The following is a 21,889-nucleotide window of genomic DNA, read 5'->3' as shown; positions in this document are numbered from 1 at the left end:
CTCCCCTCTCGATTTGGGGAAGTTAACTTGCCCAGATTTTCAGGCTGTGCTCGCTCACAGGTTGAGTGGGCCATTGTGGTGCATTGAAAGCCCTGAGATGGAAAAGTGGAAAGATGGGCAAATGCATGTTTCCAGGGGCATTCTGTGAATATTAGCAGTCTGCCACAGCTATGACTTAACGTGGGCTGAGGAGCTATGGCATGGGGTGCCAAGATTACCGCTCTACTCACCTTTTTCGTGTTATGGAATCTACCTTTCACTTCTCTTTTAAAAATCCGTTACATTTGTTTGTTTGTTTGTATCTAGTATTCTTCAGTGGTTACCAATAACTTCATATGCTAGTTCTCTCAGTATCCTATGATTTTAATTCATCTTGACAAGGGAATTGGACGTACCTGTCTTAGGCTTTAGTTACAGCATTACAATGTTGGTTCAAAACCTCTTCAATCCCTGACAGAAAACTAGGAAAATCTAGAAGTTAAAGAGTTTTGATTTCCCTGTGTTGGTATTATACTATCTTCTGAGGTAAGCCTATATATTTGGTTTACTCTAACCGCCTCCCCACCCCCCAAAAAGTCCCTTGTGTTGTCTGTTGCATTTTGCAACCCATAGATAATTTTGAGGTTTGGCCTTTTTGAATCCATTGGTCAACTTAAATTTCTTTCCCTAGCTCTCTTAAAGTTCCTCCTTCCCTTGAGTTTTATGGTATGAATCATGGCTGTATTTTCAGTAAAAATTTTGAAATGTTTTCTTAAATTTAAGGAGATGGATTTGACTATATCCAGACTTTCTCAGAGTTTCACAAACTCTGAGCTGACAAGGTCACTATTTGTATTTTTTTCTTGCTTCTGGTTAGTACTGGACCCTTCATTAAGTATTTCTGTCTGTGCAATATAAAGGCTTCTGTCATTTTTTCATTTTTGCTCTACTACCCCATTCTATCTTCTTTTCTTTTGCCTCATCCCTCTTTCCTTCTTCTTCTAAAAACTTTGTAGTATTCTATTCTCGTCTATTGACTTTCACATTCTGAACTATCCTTTTTGCTCTCATTTATTTTATTGCCTTGGGACTCTTATTCAATGATTATAGCTAATCTGATAAACTATGTGTGTCTTAGGCATTAGGAATGATAGTGTTGGGGGTGGTGATAATATAACATATTCGTGTTTTGTTAGGAACCTAGAGTCCCCGTTATTCCCTTTTTTTTCTTTATCCATGAGACATTGGATCACAGGAAAAATCAACTGACTACTATGATAAGGGAAAAGTAATTTAGTTCTTTGGAGGGAGAAACAGAAAAATTTCAGCTTAGGCTATTTTAAAATGAGGAACATATCCGTATAGTTTTCTTCAGTATATATTTTTAAATCATTTTATTGCATGGGTAGTTAAAGGAAAAGTTAAAAGGAAGAAGGAGAAAGGAAAGCACTGTAGCACAAAGGAAAATATTTAAGGTAAAGAGAAGATTAGGGAAAATCAGAGTGGTGTTGTGGGGTCATATTAAGTATAACACAATGAATTCTGCATTTTTTGAAATTAAACTGGAATAAAGGAGTGAGGGAGAGAGTGCAGCCTGGTGTGACAGCTCTAATCACATTTATGTGAGGGCCAAAGACATTAATTTGAGGATTTTAAAGCTAGTCACTATGCAAGTGTGTGTGTGTGTGTGTGTGTGTGTGTGTGTGTGCGTGCGCGTTGTTTCCTGGTACAGGAAATCTCATAATAGTTTTCAATAAACGTGTGTTAAATTAATTATGGTAAGGTGATGTAGATGCAATGCTTGTTGTGTAGATGTAATGATCTTGATATATATCCCAAGTGTGAATCAATGGTTACTAACACCAGCAGAGCAATGAAACTTGCTTTCTTAGAAAAAAGCTATGATGAATAAAAAATAAAAAAAGGACAAGGAAAAAAGCTATGATGGTAATTTGTTGTTCATTAGCCTTTCCTTTATGGATGTGGAATGAAATACATGCTACATGACTTTCTGAGTATTGTTACAGATTTATTTAAAAAAATAAAAAAGTCGTGAAATTAATGCCAAACCAGCCTAATCTCTGAATATTAAGGTTTATGCTAGGGTATCTGGAAGGGACTTTTCCCAAAATCTGCAAAAATATCATGTCAAGAAAATGATGTTCACAAGGATGGTTCCACATCCGCAAACCCATCAACGTGACACGTCACATAAACAAAAGAAAGGACACAAATCATATGATTGTAGCAACTGATGCAGAAAAATCGTTTGACAAGATACAACATCCATTTATGATTAAAACACTTAATAAAATAGGTATAGAAGGAAAATACCTTAACATAATAAAGGCCGTATATGACAAACCCTCAGCTAATCTCATGATTAATGGTGAAAAACTGAAGCCCTTTGCTCTATGTTCAGGAACACGACACGGCTGTCCCCTGTCACCTCTGCTTTTCAACATAGTGTTGGAAGTCCTTGCCAGAGCAATCAGGCAAGAGAAAGAAATAAAAGGCATCCAAATTGGGAATGAAGAAGTTAAATTGTCACTCTTTGCAGATGACATGATGCTATATATAGAAAACCCTAAAGACTCCACCAAAAAGCTATTAGAAACAATCAACGAATACAGTAAAGTGGCTGGCTACAAAATCAGCGTACAAAAGTTCATTGCATTCCTATACACTAACAATGAAATCTCAGAAAAAGAAATAATTAAAAAAACACAATTCCTTTTGCAATTGCAGCAAAAAGAATAAAATACCTAGGAATAAACTTAACCAAGGATGTGAAAGACTTATATGCTGAAAACTATAAGACAGTTTTCAAAGAAATTGAAGAAGACACAAAGAAATGGAAAGACATTCTGTGCTCATGGATTGGAAGAATCAACATAGTTAAAATGGCCATATTACCCAAAGCAATATACCAATTTAATCCCCATCAAAATCCCAATGGCATTTTTTAAAGAAATAGAACAAAAACTCATCAGATTTTTGTGGAACAACAAAAGACCACCAATAGCCAAAGCAATCCTAAGAAAAAAGAACAATATTGGAGGTATCACACTCCCTGACTTTAGCTCGTACTACAGGCCTACAATAATCAAAACAGCATGGTATTGGCAGAAAAACAGACACATAGACCAATGGAATAGAATTGAAAACCCAGAAGTAAACCCACATAAATATGGACAGATAATTTTTGACAAAGAAGCAAAAAACATGCAATGGAGAAAAGACAGCCTCGTCAATAAATGGTGCTGGCAGAATTGGAAAACCACGTGCAAAAGAATTAAACAGGACTGCTATCTGTCACCATGTACCAAAATTAATTCAAAATGGATCAAAGACTTAAGCATAAGCCCTGAAACAATAAACTGCATAGAAGAAAACATAGGTACTAAACTTACGGACCTTGAATTCAAAGAGCATTTTATGAATTTGACTCCAAAGGCAAGAGAAGTAAAAGCTAAAATAAATGAATGGGACTATATCAAACTTAAAAGCTTCTGCACAGCAAAATAAACCATCGACAAAATAAAGAGGCAACCAACTGAACGGGAGAAAATGTTTTCAAATATTGCCTCCGATATCCCAAATATACACGTGTTCTTTTTTCTAAACCTTTTTCTATTGTTCGAGGAAAAAAAATCAGTTTCTTGTGAAACTGCAAATCTCCAAAAATACAAATAAAATACTAATAAAATGTGGGGGAAAAAAGTGCTTAAATGCAAAATTTATACTGTGGTAAAAGTCATTTTGATGACAATGAATGTTATTTGAATCACAACTAATGTCAAGCTGCTTTATTTACTCACATGTTGACAAAAGTTAAAACAAGAAGTGAGATCTTCAGTACCACACAAATTTGCAGTAGATATATTTCCTAGATCTAAGTACAGTTCTAGCAGTGTTTTTCAGAACTCAGTTTACGTAAAGGATTTTCCATATTTCAAATTCATTGAACTGCACAGTCAAGGTACTTCCAAGTAACCTTCAGTTGGAATGGATTACCTGCAATATAATGACATGCTAAAATGCAAATATGTAGAGAAGAATCTAATATAATTCTATAAATACCTTTCAAATGATGAATATGCTCAATTAAAATCATATGCTTATAGAATTGTATCAATATTTGGCAGTACCTATCTGTATGAAAAGATGCTTTCAAAGGTGAGACATGTAAAATCTTGTTACAGATAAGCATTAACAAATGAACATTGATTTTGACAACAGAGAGCACTAACTTTGAGTCCCAATTTAATGAAATGCTCTCTTCCCAAAATAATTCTATTCTTCTCATTGGCAAACCTTTATAAAAATTTATAGTAGTATTGTATTTAAACTATTTATTTTGTCAATAAAACTGTGGAAATATGTTGTCTTTTGTTATAGAAATACCTACATAGTAGGTATTTTGATTTTGCTTCTTGGTCTACAAAGCCTAAAATATTTAATCTCTAGTCCTTTATGTAAAAAGTTTGCCAAGACTGAGCTAAACAATTATTTGTTTTTAAGTGATCCCACGTTTATCAAACAAAGAAAGAAGTCTCTATTGGTGGGGTTTTAACTATCAGCTGAGAAAAAATAATTCTACATCATTCCTAGAATAGACTAGATGACCATTTAATCCATCTTAATCCTATTCCTTATTTTACAATTAAGAATCCAAGGTTGAGTGGAAGCTAGTCGTTGGTAAAAATGAAAATAGAACTAAGATATTATGCTTTTCTATCTGGTGTCCTTTCTAGTATATTTATATGCAACTGTGTATGCTGGGTGCTAAGGATGATAAAGAAATATAAGAAACAGTCTCTATATCAAGAAACATTGTAATCTAGTTGGGTAGTGTTATCAGTCAACGTTCTGTAAAAATCAAATGACATACTAAAATGGAGTAACTGAGGATCATTTAATAATGGACTGTTTATAAAAGTGAAGAGAGGTAAGGTCAATAACCCTTATTACCACCCAAGGACTGAAGAGACAAGAGGTATCTGTAGAAGCTATAGGAGACGGTCTGCAACAGGAGCTGTAGTTTTCAGTGGAGGAATCCAGCCACTGTCAACCTGTGGGAGTTGATACCCACACCTATAAATCCTCAACCTCATTCTCCTCAACCTCATTCTCTCTGCCCTCTTGCTGGTATTTCCTATAGTCCTCCACCAAAAGCCAGGTGACAAATAACTTTTAGATGTTGTCCTAAAAGGTCAGCCTCCTAGAGAAAACTGTCATTAGGAGAATGGATCTGAAGGGACCAATGGAGAATGTCCAGGACAGGGAACAAGATTTATACAACTATACATTAGCATATCAACATATAAAATATCATTTTATGAGCATTGTTATAGTACTTTACATTTTACAAAGTACATTCTTATTTGATCTTCACAACAAATTTAAAACAGTGCATTCTTTCCTACACTGGCACCTGGAACAGAGGTAGTTCAGCCTAAGTATTCTAAATTGGTAGGCCACTTCTTTCATTGCATAAAATTGTTCTACTCTCTAATAGAAGCAGATGTTTTAAGTGGTTGGTTAAGAACTCAACTTCAGCAGGAGGCCATGTACTAAAAGCCAGGAAGGCAAATGATGTATAGCAATTATTTATTTTCATAGTTTTGTAACTGGTCTTTTCTATAGGATGAAAGAGACTTATGTAGTAGAGATCCTCAGCATAATAAATTGTGAATATTTCAGTATAATGTTGTCATTAGAATTACAGATTTTATAGTTAGAAAGACCACAGTTTGAATTCTGGTTCTGCCATTCACTTGCCATGTAAACTTTGGCAAGTTACTTAGTCTCTCTTAGCCATAGTTAAACTGTAAAAATGAGGACAACCATAGATCTTAAGTGAGATAGTAGCGTATAGTATGCTCTCAATAAATATTAGCCATTTTTCGTAGTATTAATAGACTACATAACTAAAATTTCAAATTTATAAAATGTAACAGTTGCTTGCTATAGATTAATTCATTCTACAAGTAGTTATTAAGCAACTGTTATGTGCTAGGTACTCACTTTCCAACATGTTGGGATCACAGTTAGGAACAAATCAGAGCTTGTCCTCCTGGAGGCTGAAGGTGTGCATAATTTGCATCTGATTTATATGAATAATTGGTGAATTAGTAAACAGTGCCTATACTGACATACATGTTACCAGCCTAATGGTCTATTTAGCTATCTTCATTCATACTCAGCATACCAAGAAAGCTAGGCTAGTTTATTTTTTAATAGTTTTGTAGTTAATAATCAGCAAACCTATCACTATGCTGGACTCATTGATTTTAGGAAAACACTAGACTGCGGATTTGTTCCCTGATGAATGAGCAGCCATTAATTTTGGGGAAAAAAGACTATTGAGTTAAAAACAGAAGTATTTTAAAAATTCTACTAATATATTGATCATTGATAGACCTTAATATAACTCTCTGGTTTCCTTTTCTATGCCAATTGGAGCTACTAATGGTAACTGTCATTTGTACAGACTATCAGAAAGTTTAATGTTTGGGAATTTAAGATGTGGAACACTTAGTAATTTTTCTCAGTTTGGATATGCTGACCTTAAACAGCTAGATATTTCTCCAGCAAAAAAGGGTTTATTGTGTAACAGCAAAGAATTACAATTCGGGTCATATGGTCTAATGCACAAGTTCCTAGAAACAAAGGCGAGAAAGCTCTTTTATAGAGAAGAGGAATTTGGGAGAGTTATTCTAAATAGTTCTTCCTGTTGGGCTCCTTGGTCCATGTAGAGCATAAGAGCTCCCCCTTCTGGCCTCCTGACTTCATTTTAAATGAGGTTTCTTTTTATTAATTTTTACAGATAGGCTCTCTGCAAGTTACTTGAAGCTTACTTTGATTTGTCAATTTCTTTAGCTGATCCATATCACATTATAAGACTTAATTTGTGTTAAATAATTCCCAAATTTTTACTGTTTTATATATGGAAAATTAGTGTTTAGTGGTATTCTACATGGTAAAGTTTTTTCTTAAAATCTTGTCTTAAATTTATCTCTGTATTTAAAATGTATTAACAAAAGTCATTTTGCTTATGCAAAACAAAACTTTTAGTACTTCCCCCCCATAAATTTAGAATACTGTAATAATCCCTGTAATAATCTGATTTTTTTAATACACTCGAAGTTCTCTTTTTTTTCATTTGCAAATCAAGTTGCTATGGGGCTAGTACCTTTGTTTGCTTAATTTTAAGCTCAGTTACCATGACAAAACTTATTTACTCAACTAATGCCCAGCAGTGTCAAACAGATACTGCTGGCAACTTGAATATTTCCTGTCTGACCAATAAAAATGGCAAATACAAAATGGTGAATTTTCATTTTAAATAGAAAAAAGAATAATTTCGTTAGTGTACATTGATTTTTAAGTTTTTCTTGGTTAATTCAAATCTACTGTGATGCTTTTATGAAAATTTTCTTTTTTTTCCCCCTTCCGCCTCCCCCGGCCCTCTCCCCCACCCCCACTCTGGTTCAAGCCGGTGTTTCTCAGTCTAGTTGTGTAGGACACAGCTCCCTGGCCCACACTGGTATTATGAGCCTTGCGCTCCCCACAGATGAAACAGTTGGTCACCGCAGCTCTCGCTGAGAGCACAGTGGCACACAGCAGCCCGTGCCACCCGCGGCAGCTCGCAGCAGCTCACGGCAGCCCAGGCCAACCTCCGGCTGCCCACAGCAGCCCAGCTCCAGGGAGAGCTGTTGTTCACAATCTTAGCTGTAGAGGGCGCAGCTCACTGGCCCATGTGGGAATCGAACTGGCCACCTCAGCGTTAGGAGCACAGCGCTTCAACCACCTGAGCCACCTGGCTGGCCCATGAAAATTACTGTCTATATCTCTTGGATTTAATATTCAGTTTTAAAATAAAGGCAGGCAAGAAACTAGTAAAAGTATCTCTATTAAATATTTAAAATTTTAGGGCAAGGCTCATAATACCAGCATGGGAGCTGTGTCCTACACAACTAGACTGAGAAACAACGGCTTGAACCCGAGTGGGGCGGGGAGGCGGAAGAAGGGGGAAAAATTTATCCATGAAAATATGTTTAATTTCACACAAGTGATAACAAAATATTCTTAAAGATACTTGTGCGGCTTTCCTATAATTGTTCTGTTTTGTATGAAGTGTGTTTTATGCTTTAGAGATACAGTCATTTGGTAGAATCAGAGTTCTGTATTTATGGTCCGGAATCTTTCCCACATTGATAATGTGCTTGTCAATATTGAATAATTTCTGATTATTACTTTCTAAGTAACAACTTGCAGTTGCTCTTTTTAAAAAGCTTTGTTATTTAAAGAATATGGCCATTGTGTCCTTTAAGTATTTCTTCTATTTTAAGAGGTCACATACATTGACTGAGATTAACAAATAGGAAGTAGAAAATAGGAACCAAGGAAAATAAAATACCCTTTATATCAGATATAGAAAGTTGGTAAGCAGATTTTTATTGCTAGGTGTTCCCCCTTAACACCCTCCGCCCCCCACTGGTTTGGAGAGATCATCAGATGTGTTTGGTTGCATAGATGAGTTGATAGAATTGTAAAAGAGAATCAGAGAGATGTTTGTGTTTTCTTTGCAGAGGCTTCTCTTACTTAAAAACAAATGGTTCCTTTTTTTTACTTGAATGTCTGCCTACAGGTAGATTTTCTTGGGTATGTGGTATTAGGCATAGAGGTGAGAAAGGAGGAAAATCACGTCATCGGGTCCTTATTTTATGTATATAATGAGAACATTGGAATTGTTGACTTCTAAACTCCCTTCAGCTCAAATATACTCTGTAACAGGAGAAAAACATGATACAAATGGCTTTGAAAATTGATTTTTTTGGTATAAAGTAAATGTAATTGTAAAAGAGGAACATTTATTGGAGGCTGTTGAAAGTGATCCATGCTTGATATGATAAAAATGTGAAATTATGGCAATGAGAGAAAATCAGAAATGTCTAGATTGATATGGGGAAGAAGAGAAAAAATTTTTAAATGAGCCCTTTATTCATTTGACAGTTATTTAATTGAATTTCATGATATATAAAAAATAATCCTGATCTCACAGGATGAATATGAAGGTTGGGTGTAATATATATAAAACTCCCAACAGCGTGCCGCACATAGTAAACACACGTTTTCATTCTTTCCTATTGCCTATGGTTTGCCAGACTTGACGGTGACTCCTCCTTTTAAACTAGGGTTTTAACTTTAGTTGCAGAGACAGAAGTTCAAGGACACTGAAAAACGTGTAAAGGGTTAAAGGGGTTACCGTCACCATTTGTTCTCTTTCAAATTCATGACGCAAACAATATTTAGATATTATCTACAGTACTTTCCAACCTCTGTCCAAAGATGGCTTGGACAGAAACCATGTTTGAAAATAGGGAACTTCAGAGCTCAGAATGGGACTGGACGCATTAGCTGGCGCTGAGAGTTCTAATGATCAAAGGCAGGATAGGGTGGGCAGACTGCAGAGCTGAGCCATGTAGGGCATTTCTAGCTTTTCCCTAGAAGAGTATTAACCCTAAGCACTCCTTGTCGGGCAGAGATTACAGATTGATGACAAGTAGACTTAGAATCTCTTCCCGTGGTTAAATACCATTAGCATTCTCCATTGTGCTATTTGGGAATGCAAAGGTCATGTGTCTGTGTACACACATTAGAGTCGGAGAGACAACAAAAGAGCGTAAGAGTGGAATTCCTAAACAAAAGGACTTCCAGCAGAGAATTTTCACGTGTTATTTTTTAATATTAACTCAATACAAATATCTAAATAATATATTGGTAAGCCTGGCTTTGGTGGCGCCGTCATACTTAAGTCTACACTATAATTTTTCTGCCCCCAGTTAAATTACAAAGGACAATCAGAGAAGAAAATATATGTTGCATTTGCTTGTTAGGCAGAGGGCATGCCTGCCTATGGCCAGCTAGTTCCTTTGTTTTACTTGAATATCAGTGCTATTTGTGGATCATTTAGTTGTATGAGCCTTATGGAGCTGACTGGTGGAAGAAAGCAAGGCAGCCTCCTCTGAGTCCGGAGTGGGTGAGAGGCACTATAATGTGGTGTTTGAGAACCTGGGCTCTAGCCTCAGTCTACCTGAGTTATTGTATGTGTAGATGGGAGTGTCTTAGATTTTTAGTCATAAGAACATCGTTTTAGGTTAATCTCAGATCTCCCCAGGAAGGACCTTGGTGTGTCATCTAGTTTTCTTTCCAGACCTGGAGTCAAGTTTATAGCATATTCCTATTACTGAATTGAGGAGACTTTTTCTCTTCTGGTCTTGTTCATAAAGTATACTTAGAATTCTAGAATATTTGTTAGGATATTCCTTATGTAATCCTGAAGTAGTCAAGTGTTTTAGTAAGCTCTTTTAAATATTAGCTATTATAAATTTAATCTCTTACTTAAATTTTACTAAAAATTATACTGTAGTTTAAAATTATTCAAGGTAGGAGGGAAATAGAAATTATATTTGTAAAGGTTTACAATACCATTTTCTATTGTTATTTTTGGCACTCTCCACAGAGTATATATGAGGTCTGACAATTAAGTTCACGAGCTCACCCTAGAAAAAGTGTTACACACCTCATTGCTGAATATCACTATAACCACCTTCAAAGTATTCCCCTTGTGAAGCTATGCACCGATGCCAGCGCCTAGTCCACCCTTCAAAGCAATTTTGGAACTCTTTTTCTGGAATGACCATCAGAGCTGTCATCATATTACTCTTGATGTCCTGAATGTCATCAAAATGTCTTCCTTTCAATATTTCTTTTATCTTCAGGTAAAGAAAGAAGTCATTGGGGACTAGATCAGTTGAGGAGGGAGGGTGTTCCAATACAGTTATTTGTTTACTGGCTAAAAACTCCCTCATGGACAGTGTCCTGTGAACTGGTGCATTGTCGTGATGCAAGAGCCATGAACTGTTGGTGAAAAGTTCAGGTCGTGTAAGTTTTTCACGCATCCTTTTCAGAACTTCCAAATAGTAAACTTGGTTAACTGTCCAGTTGGTACAAATTCATAATGAATAATCCCTTTGATACAAAAAATGGTTAGCAACATTATTGCAACAAGTTCTCAAACTTAATTGTCAGACCTCCTACACTATGTTTTCCCTATATATACATACCTGTGATAAAGTTTAATTAATAAACTAGGCATAGTGAGATTAACAATAATAATGCAATAGAACAATTACAACAACATATTGTAATTCACATAACTATTACAGTATGTTGTTGTGACATTGAGTAAAATAAGTATTACTTGAAAATAAGCACTGCGACATTGCAACGGTTGATCTGATAACCAAATGTCTAGTGAGTGACTAACCAGCACGTAGTACATACAGTGTGGATACGCTGGACACAGGGATGATTCATGTCCCCAGCAGGCAGGCATAAGATTTTATCATGCTACTCAGAACGGCATGCTGTTTAAAACCTATGAATTGTTTATTTCTGGAATTTTCTATTTAATATTTTCAGACCACAGTCAACCACAGGTAACTGAAACCACGGAAAGCAAAACCATGGATAAGGGGTGGAGGTACTACTGTGGTTCCTAAGTCATAATACTAGTCTCCCAATCGCCTCCAGCCCCCCTTCCCTACCACCTTTTTTTCTGCTTCTCAGTTTTTCTGACTGGAGCCCTTCTTTGCCATACAGAGTCAAGGTTACTATTTTTGTACTTTAGACTATTAGAAAGCACAGTTTTAGTTTAACTTCTTGCCTGTGTTTTTGGTTTATGTTCATTAAACACAATCAAAGAGTTAAGTGTTTTTCCTCCTTGGGTCTAAGCTGTTAAGGCAAAGAAATAGAAAAAGTCGGAAATACTGAAATTCAGTCAGTTTCATTAGCATAGATTTGTACATGAAGCTCAGATAAAATATCAAGAAATGTGAGAACGAAGGATGTTGTAACAGTTGTAGCATAACATTCTTTTAAATTTCACATAAATATAATAGCTCTGTAAGTTTGATTTGAAGACACATATATGTTTTTCTTTCTGGCTGCATAGGGAACAATGAAATAAAACCTCATTGACGTAATTGAAGCTGATAACATCTCCTGGCTGTACTGCTGATGTTTCACTGTGGTATTGGTGGTTTTGTAGAGTTCTGTAAAGCATGTTGGACTTACAAACATTCAAACAGAAACTTTTATCAGGATTCAACTTTTAACCACAAAGAAAAGCTGAATTTATATAAAGGCTCACTTTTTGGTTCACTTTATCAAATCAACTAAAAGTTTTTTTAAAAAAAATAGTGTATACCTCATGTTACTTAGAGGAAATGCTGTTTTTAAAATTACTTTTGAACAGATAATCACAGTGTGTGAAACTATGCAAGAATTTTTGACATTGTGTTATATGTGAGCTTAGAAGGAAACAAATAATGGAAGCTCTTAAACACAGCAAATTAAAATTTCATATGTTCATTAAATGATGTTACAGTGTAAGTAACAGAACTGTGTCTTGAGAACATACTATTCACTGTAAATTTTTACTGATTCAAAATTTAGCTATATTTAAGTTGTTTATTCTGACATTAAATTATTTAAAGTTTAGATGCCTGAAATTTTACTGACTTGGAAACAGTGTATATACTTTCTACTTGGAAGGAAGATTTTAAAAGAGCTCTCACCTGCTGTTATAGAGGGGAAATGGATGCTTCTACCAGTGTTTCTTAAACTGAACAAATAGGTTGTGCATTGTAGATTCATTCTACATCCAACCAAACTCTTTTTTTCTTTTTCTATTTCTCTTAAGTTAGAAAATCCAAGCAAAATTATAATTTATGATGGAAGACTGCAAGTGTTTTCTTTTTTGTGTGGCGGGGGCGGGGGGGTTGGCTCTTTGTTCTGAATAGTCAAATGCAACATGGACCCTAGAATTTTAAAGAACATTATCTTCAAGGTTGTGTCAGTAGCTAAGTTAATGGTCCTACTTAAAAGTGTGAGAAATAAAAGTTCTTGGTTTTTTTATTGAAGAAAATACTTCTGTATTTGCTATGTTTATATTTTATATTTGCTCCATTTTTCCTCAACACATTGAAAAGATATTATATACTGCATGCCAAAAATAAGTGCATTTACATTTATGCTATTTCTTTAACAACGAGTTATGCATGCTAAACTTGTGTTTTAACTACTAGCTGTTTTCTGTAAATAAAGTGGCACGTAGATTTGCAGTTACGATATACTCTTACTGTTTAGCAAGGCTTTTCCTTGCCGTGCAGATAAACTGATTCTCTCACAACTGATTCCAATATACATTTTTCAGTCTCAATCATAGTTCACAAAATAATCACTAAATAGGGAGGGGGAATCATTGTCTGTAATAGGTTTTTTCAGTGAGAAACACATAAAAAGTTGTTTACCATTGTTCCTCAGATGTATTGTACATACAACAAGAGCTGATTTGGACTCAGCATGTGAGTGCATTTATCCAGCAATAAAGTAAAATACCTGCTGTATAAAAATGGAGCGATTACTCTTTTTACATTATATGCCGTTTCAATTCTGTGCTATCCCATGGTGTCATATGGTAAATATATTTTGGAAATTATTTGACGTGTTCTCTCTTCCAGCAGAATGTTTATCATCTGTCTGGCTAGTTTTACAATCTCTTGGCAATAGTTTATCTTTTTTATATGCTTTGCTATGGACACAGAATCTGAATGATAACCTCTATAGATTTTGTCTCTTCTGTTGTAGGAACAGAAATCTTCAGTTTCGTGTAAGAAATCATTACGTGCTTGTTCTAGAGAAATCGCATTGGTTCACCAAAAAATTTTTTTCTGTTTCATTTGGATATGTCATAAAAGTTTTCCATGGCTTCCCATCAAAGTAAACAACATTTAGAAGAACATAGGGTGAATGAATTGCAAGTCTTCAAAGAAAAATCCAACTTTTAGATAGTCACTGTTGTACGTCCTAGTCATATTTTTGTTTTTATGAGTTTGTGTGGTATTATCACACCCAGCTCTGTATTCTGTTTGCACTAGAGTCTTGTTCTAAGTTATTTATGTTACTATTTTTATGAACACTGTAAGCTTTAGGAAACCAATTTTGAGCCACTTATTTTTTTTGATTGGGGATAAAATACAACACAATGAAAAGAATGCAAACTTAACAGATATAAATAATAATATTTGAATGACATGAAAATACTTTAGCTAAGATGATTTGTACTCCCATAGAAGAATGCAGGCCTTAAGGCACCTACCCAGCTTTTAAGAATACAATGTTTATTAAGATGATGATATTTCTGTGAAAATTAGAATTAATTTTACATTTCACAGTTTTGATATATATGTAAACTAAATTGATCCCTTTTTCTCCCTCTAAATAGTCCAGACGACTGAGGAATAACTAGTGATTCACAGGTATAATTTGATAAATAATGGCTAATACTTTATTATTGCTTCCTGGTTTAAATTTTTATCTTACAGCTAATATTATAGAGACATTAGGCTATATTTTCATTGAGGATTTTGCTCCTTTGGGTATCTCTCATTCTATGCTATATCATTAGTTCTTACTGTCTTGGATCAGTCCTATTAAGTACAAACTCGAGAACCTACCATGTTAACAAGAAAAGTATTATCCCACATTGTTTTCCAAGTATTGCTCCATTTCATTCTTGCTACTTGCAGTACAATTTCTCAAAAGTTTTGTCTAGTCAGTACCTCCATTTTTTTCACCTTCCTAAATTCTGAATTTATTAAAGCTGAATACTTACAAAATATGCATGAACTATAGAGACTAAGGGTAACACACACCATCTACCCACCATTACCATTAACTTGGACCATTACCGATAACTCTGAAAGGTCCCTGTACGTGTGCCATTCAAATCCATTGCCTTCTGTTCTCCCCTAGAGTTGTTCACCATCCTGAATTTCTTTCGTTTCCCATATATTTATATTCCTAAGAGGTTATTTTAATGTATATTTCACATGTATAATATGATGATGCTCTCTCTGTGCATTTTTCTGTGACTTGCTTTTCTCATTTAACCTGTTTCCGGGATTCAGTCATGTATCTGTAGTGCCTTCACTTTTACTGTTGTATTTCATGGCACAAAGATGCCAAATTTCTCGGCACAAAGATGCCAAATTTCTCCATTTTGTTATTGGACATTTGGGTTGTACCTAGTTTTCTTGCTACTCCAAACAGTGCAGCTATGTGCATTCATGTTCTTGTCTTCTGGTGTCAAACTGTATAGCAAAGGATCACGCATCTGTTGTGGATTGATGCTTTTATAAAACACACTGAAAATGCCTCACCGAAGTCAAATCACTAGAATTTCTAAACATTTCCTCTTAATTTCTGTGTTTATCTTACTGTGGACCGCACTTTGAACAACAGTGCCCTAAGATATATTTAGCTGCAGAATCCCTGGATCACACATCTTCTACTTATGCAGAAAACGTTTTTTCAAAATCACTAATACTCTGATTGTTCAAATTACACGGAAGGCAGTCTACCAGCAATTTGTGGCTTTCACTGTATCTGTTTTCAATTCTTAAGATGCAGGGATTTCAGACAAAGACCTGCTGCTGCTTTTTGGCAAATGTATTTTTGATCCTAGAGAAAGTGACAGCAAGTCAAAATGAGCTGCTGCTTAAGAGTTCTTTCCAAGCCAGCCTAGCAAGTCCAAGTGAGAGAAAAGCATGATAATCGGATGAAGAGCCAAGGAGGAGTGTATTTGTCAAGGGAGATGGCCTATACTACAAAAGGCTCTAGTAGAGAGATCTAAAAAGCAAGAATAGAGAAAAACAATGTACGTAGTAAGGTTTTTTAGAAACCTCTAAGAGCACAATTAAGAAAGGGTGGACGTTGCCTTTCATGTCCATAGCGGCTTCTAGGTGGGCCAACTCGGCCTGGTCTCAGCATTACGAATGTAAACAATGACGCTCTTAGAAGCCAGAAGCAGGGCTACTTTATATCAGTGTTTCTCAACCTTATTTTCATTATCACCCCACTCAGGAGCCTTTTTAAACATTTTTCCTAGTCATCCCAACCCCTCCATGAAATTTTAATACCATAGGTTTACAGTTATCTGTTTGTGGACTGTGGCGTGTGAGGGGCCACAGCCATTTTAATATTTTAAAGATTATTTTTGGTCCCCTCCCCACTCCCCCAGAAACAATTTCCACCTTCTTGGGAATGATGGAACTACCGTTTAAGAATGCTTATGCATACAAATATGGCTTTTGGCATTGGAGTGCAAATATTTGAAAAGATAATATTTATTTAATCATGGAGGTGAATGAAAGTGGGGGGCAAGGAAGACTCAATGTTAAGAAAATGTCCAAATGAAGTTATGCTTGAGTTAGCAAGAAACCAGCTTCTACAGAGACGAACGAATTGGGGAAATGAGGTACATAGGCATTTGTCACTGTTTGATGGTAGCCTTGGAGAGGAAATGCAGAAGTATGGATTGGATGGTAGTCCAGTTAGTATCGATTCACTAATTTATATTCTGAAGCTAGAATCTTTGGCTAACTCAGAGGTGATGTTTAGTGACCATCAGGTGGCTCTGTCTTCACTCCTGTCTATTCTGTACTTTCCTTAAGTGAACTTAAGGAAACCTCAGATTTACAGATGTCATGATGATGGGGAGAGTTGTTCCTGAGCTGAGCAAGAGTTCATGTGCCTGCACGCACAGACTGGGAGAAATGGACGAGCGGGAGCCTGCAGTGGAGAAAAGAATTAGTTTATGGAGATTGGTGCCAATCCGGAGAACGGGTGAGCTGATGCTCTAAGAAACCCTATGGAAATTGAAACAACAGGAAAAAATTAGAGATGAGAACACAGACACTTATTCTGGAATGTATCCAGTAGGTGGTTAAGCCCGTGTTTTCAGATGTTTTCCTGCCGATGAGTATCCTGTAATCTGAGATGGGTTCCTACTACCCAGGTTGTTGCGCGGTGCTTCCTGATGGCGTTGTCACTCGTCACTCGGGTGGAAGGCGTGAATCTGGAGCCGGCTTAACTTGGGAGTGGTGGATCCAGGGCTGGATTCCTTCTAGTGTAATAGAGGAATGATCTGTTAGTAGAATCTGATAGGGTCCAATCTATATTTAGGTTCAGGCTGATCATCAGGATATTTATTTTTCCACCATTTTGAAAGTACCCAATCTCTAGGATTGAAATGGTGTAAGGGGACATCTGTAGGGTGCTTCATCCTGTCAGAAGCAAACTTATGAAGAGCAGTTAAACCCCAAAGACTGTCCATACTTTAGTGTCTAGTTCTTTGACCTTTAGGTCCTCTTTCCCCCCAGTGTTCTCCCCAAGACATAAAAAGGATCTCCTGTATAATATTTCATAGACTCAGCTGAATCCTGCTTCCGGAGACCACTGCCATGAGCAGTACCTTGTCCCATTTTAAATTGGTCTCTTGACAAATTTTGGCAGTGGTTTTCTGTAAACTGTGGTTCATCTTTTCTGTTTTTCCAGTGGACTGTAGTATCCAAGAAGTGTGGGTTTCCACTGTATTCCTAAAAGTCAAGAGACTTCCTGGGTTGCTTTGGCGAAAAAGGCCTTGTCACTTTGGGGAAAAAAAGACTATCCAAATCTAGGGAGGATTTCTTTTAATAAGGCCTTTATTACTTCTGAGGCCCTTTCTGATCTGCATGGTCATGCTTCAACCCATCCTGTCAAGGTATCTACGGATACTAGCAGATACAGGTAATTTCCAGTAATTTGGGACCTCCCAGTGAAGTCAATTTGCCAGTCTTATCCTGGGCCTAATCCTCAGCTGGCTTTGGATTCCTTTGACTTCTGGGGGAGGTCCCATCTTTGGATTATTTCTGGCACAGATGGTACATTTTTGAATCACCTTTCGAATAGTCCTCTGCAGATGTGGCTCAGTAATATATTTTTGTATCTATTGGAGTGTGGCATCCTGTGCATAATGACTGCTCTGGTGGATAGAATTGACTCTTCCATTAGGTGTTGAGGAAGCAGAAGGATTCCCTCTTCGTTGCTTATCTATGCATCTTTCTGGAGTGTGGTGAAGCCCTACCCTACTTCTTTGCTCTTTCTGGGTCCTCTCAAGAATATGCAGGCTGGGCCAGTTTTAAGTCTGTGTGGAATAAAAGCTGCCCTCAGGGATGCCGGGGTTTTTGTTCAGGCAGCCAGTGTGGAAGCCTGATCTGCTTTATGGTTCCCTTGGGAGATTAAGCTCTCTGCCTTCTGATGGCCTGGACAATGCATAAGGGTAACCTCCTGAGATTCCATTACTGCTTTTAGGAGATTTAATATCTCTTGGGTATGTTTAATTTCTTTACCTCCTGATGTTAAGAGCCCTCTTTCCTTTCAAATAGCCCTGTGAACGTGTACCACAGTAAATGCCTGTTTGGAGTCGGGGTAGATGTTGACTCTCTTACCTTTTCCCAGGTGCAAGGCTCAGGTCAGGGCCAGTAGTTCGGCCTCTGGGCTGAAGTACCGGTAGTCTTATACAGGGTATTGTTTTAGAGGAGGGACGATTACTCCTGCTCACAATCATATTTGGATGAGGGTTGCTGTTCTTACCTTCCTAGGCCTGCCCTTTGTCCATACTTCCAGACTTACTTCTTGCAGGATTTCTTTGGGGGCCTCAGCCAGAAGTTCTTTCTGGGCTAAAGCCAGCAATGCTGTCTTGAAGCACAAGCTTCTTCCCTAGGTACCTTAATACTGATATGGCTGGGGGCAAAGGTATTTTGGCATTTAGTATAGTCACTAAGTCCCGTCCTAAAAGTGGCACTGGGTATTCCAACATATACCAAGAAGCGATGTTAAAGGTTTGTTCTTCCCATATGGCAATCTAATGGCTAGAGAAATGGCTTTTGTAGTGACGCTCGTGACACTCCAGTCCTGAGCATTGTTTCGGAGGAGAGTTTAGTCAACCTAGTATTTAATACAGAATATGTGGCTTCAGTGTGGATCAAAAAGTCCGTTAATTTCTTTCCCACCATTAGAGTGACCAGGGTTCCATGCGCGTGATGTTGAAGGAGCCAGTGGAGTTGATCGGAGCCCCTGGGCCCTGTCACTCCTGGTCACTCTTGGATAATTAGGGCATCTGTGATGCTCCTCATTTCTATTTGTCCTGTTCTTTGTTTACTCGTTACATTCTTTTGTCCAATGACCCTCTTGCTCGTAGTAAGCACACTGTGTTTAGGGCCAGCTTTGGGGGCAGGTTCCTTGTTTTCAGGGGGCCTTACCTTATTGGTTGTTTTCTGATGCCCTCTGGTGGTCAGAGCAGCAGCCAGCAAATCAGCCTATTGCCTCATCTTTCATCGTTTTTTCCCCCAGGCCTGTTCTCTGCTATTGAAAGTCTTACAAGCAATCTCCATCAGCTGGGACCTAGGCATGGCAGAGGCACCCTCAACCTTTTGAAGCTTTCTTTCAGTATCAGGGTCACTCTGCCCAGTAAGTCATGTTCATGACCTTTAAACTTTCAGGGGCCTCTGGGTCCACATCAGTATATCGGCTATAAGCCTCAAAGATACAATCTTTGAGGAATTCAGACGGGTTTTCATCTGGACGCTGCTGAAGCTTATTACAACTTTTTTGTTTGGGTACTCCCTTCCTTCACCCAACCAGAATGCAGTTCTTGTAATGTTCCAGCTTGGGCTGATCATCGTTTGTATTCCAACGTGGATCAGGGGTAGGGATACCAGCGTTGAGGTTCTAGGGTTTCCCAATAATCATCGAGAGGAAACCCCGGGAAAGTTTCCAGACGAATTGTACTAAGCTTATGCTCCAGCACAAGGGAGGTATCACATAGGAGAGGAAGGTCCTCCGAGCTGACTCAGCTAGCACTGTTTGGCCACTTTTATAAGCTGGAGACAAAGCGGGCGCGCATGGAAAGGCGGGCTTTTTGAAAGTAGCAGGCTTTCTTTAAGGGCTATGATGTCTTGTAACCATGTTTATGCTTGTCGCCATGGAGGAAAATGGTGGACTGCTCTTTATCACCACCCTAGGAAGGTCGTATAGCTGTCAAACCTTGATCAACTGTGCACTGGGGGGGCTGAGTTAGACCGTTCCCCATGATAAAATAGCAAGTCTTTTTAAAAGCGAAACCAACCTCTAAGTTTGCACTAATTTACTTTTTGATGTTTTGAATTCACTTACTTGATTAGATTTAGGACAGTCTTACTCAGCTTAACCACATATAAAATTTCCTTTCTCAGGATTCCTTTTCCGCAAACCTTTTACAACTTTCCTAGTCCCCCTTAATTTGTCTCTTACTCATTCAAAGATAACCATCCTTAGTTTATGATAGAACTGCTTTCCTCTAATTCTTTAAAAAAATGTATTTCCATACCTTATACCCTATTTTACACAGAAGGCAGTCTACCACCAATTTGTGGCTTTCACTGTGTGTGTCTGCAGTTCCTAATATGCACGGGATTTCAGACAAAGACCTGCTGCTTTTTGGTCAGTGTCATTTTGATCCTAGAGAAAGTGACTTCAAGTAAGAATGAGCTGCTGTGTAAAAGAAACGTTTTAGGTCATGTTAATCTTACTGTGAGTGTTTTTAGGAAGGTACCAACATCTTAAACTGCATTAATTAATGTCTCTGGAATCTAGAATATATGCTGATTAAGTCACAACCTGAAATAATTCTATCAGGGTAACACTTAGGGCCGTGTAAAGTCCTGCATACATTTAATGAGTCTACATTAATATATATGATGTACTTTGTATGCAGTTATACAATAGCCATTTTGTGGGTACTAGTCCATGAATTTTGTAAGTGGTTGTAGTATGTCTGGATTTCTTTGGGAAAGAAAAAGTTTCTCTTCACTGGCAAGAGATGAGCTGCGAAGATGTTGACCAGATGGTGATAATAACTACTAACAATTTTTCAAGTGATTAAGGGTGGATGTGTTACCTAACAAGGGCCTAGCAAGCTACAGCTCACGGACCAAATCCTGCCAACAGCTTGTCTTTGGCCCTAAAACTAAGAATGTTTTATTTTTTTTTTTTGTATTTTAAGTGTTTATAAAACAAAAACGAAAAACAAAGTTTATGCCACAAAGACATGGTGTGGTTTGTAAAGCCTAAAATATTTACTACCTGTCCCTTCACAGGAAAAAAAAAATCTGCCAACTTCTTCTTCTTTTTTTTTTTTAATTAAAGTTTATTGGGGTGACAACTGTTAGTTAGTAAATTTACATAGATTTCAGGTGTACAATTCTGTATTATATCATCTATAAATCATATTGTGTGTTCACCACCCAGAGTCAGTTCTCCTTCCATCACCGTATATTTGATCCCCCTTACCCTCATCTACCACCCCCCGCCTCTTTACCCTCTGGTAACCACTAAACTATTGTCTGTGTCTATGAGTTTTTGTTTCTCATTTGTTTGTCTTGTTCTTTTGTTGTTTTTGGTTCATATACCACATATCTGTGAAATCATATGGTTCTCTGCTTTTTCTGTCTGACTTACTTCGCTTAGCATTATAATCTCAAGATCCATCCATGTTGTCACAACTGGTCCTATTTCATCTTTTCTTACCACCAAATAGTATTGCATTGTGTATATATACCACAACTTCTTTATCCATTCTTCTATCGAAGGACATTTTAGTTTCCACATCTTGAATCTGCCAACTTCTGATAAAATATTGGACCAATAAAGATAGAGTAGATAACACCTTAAGATCTTTTGCAACCAAGAAGACTGGAGACCAAGGACAAGAAATAACGCAAACAGTTCACTATACAGAAATTATGTGATTACATTACAAATTAACTAGGATTATATTCAAGACTAAGGTTTCTAGAGAAAATCACAATTATAATCAATTATTTAGGCAAAAGGAGACCTATTTATTAACTAAGTAAATTTAAAAGATATTTAGGATTAGTGATAGGTAGCGATTATAGCTTGCTAAATTAAAGCT

The 21,889-nt window shown here is 37.0% G+C and overlaps 1 protein-coding gene across 1 annotated transcript in view; it reads left to right on the top strand.

Annotated features, from left to right (window-relative positions):
• Window positions 1–21,889, top strand: part of PDE3B (phosphodiesterase 3B) — a 154,494-nt gene that overhangs the window by 81,998 nt on the left and 50,607 nt on the right. The window lies entirely within an intron of this gene.

The sequence above is a fragment of the Rhinolophus ferrumequinum genome, chromosome 11, assembly GCF_004115265.2.
Source record: "Rhinolophus ferrumequinum isolate MPI-CBG mRhiFer1 chromosome 11, mRhiFer1_v1.p, whole genome shotgun sequence".
Classification (NCBI taxonomy): Eukaryota; Metazoa; Chordata; class Mammalia; order Chiroptera; family Rhinolophidae; genus Rhinolophus; species Rhinolophus ferrumequinum.
The sequence above is the reverse complement of the archived record's forward strand: the minus strand, read 5'-3'. Positions and strand labels throughout refer to the sequence as shown.